The sequence below is a fragment of the Penaeus monodon genome, chromosome 25, assembly GCF_015228065.2.
Source record: "Penaeus monodon isolate SGIC_2016 chromosome 25, NSTDA_Pmon_1, whole genome shotgun sequence".
Lineage (NCBI taxonomy): Eukaryota > Metazoa > Arthropoda > Malacostraca > Decapoda > Penaeidae > Penaeus > Penaeus monodon.
Window position 1 is genome coordinate 13,180,914 of NC_051410.1, and position 472 is coordinate 13,181,385.

A 472-nucleotide genomic window follows, 5' to 3' on the forward strand; every position below is an offset into this window, starting at 1 on the left:
AAGCAGTACCTTGTATGTTTAAGAATTTCTCACATTTTCATTACTATCCTTATTTAAAAAGTATACTGCAACCCTCTTGTGCATCTATGCTCGTTCTCCGAAACTCAACCATGGGTTTGGAAACCACTGCTTCTATGAGACCGAGTGAAAAACTTCAAACCCTTTGTGATTTTGTTACTGTAAAAGAACATCAGCTACTTATTTCCTTGCATGAAAGATATGAGGCAAAAAGTAATTTTTAATTGTTATTACTACTATCAATATCAACAGGTTTTATGTATGATAAAAATAACAATGAACTAATGCTACTAGTTTAAATAGCGTGAATTTGTTTCACTTTATAACCATGAAACATAGCAAGCGTTTATTTCATCATTACCATTATTTTGAAGATTTTAAAGTATACTGATGTTATGTTACAGTGTTTGTTCGCATGATTCTTTCTCTCAATCACTTATAACATATATACATA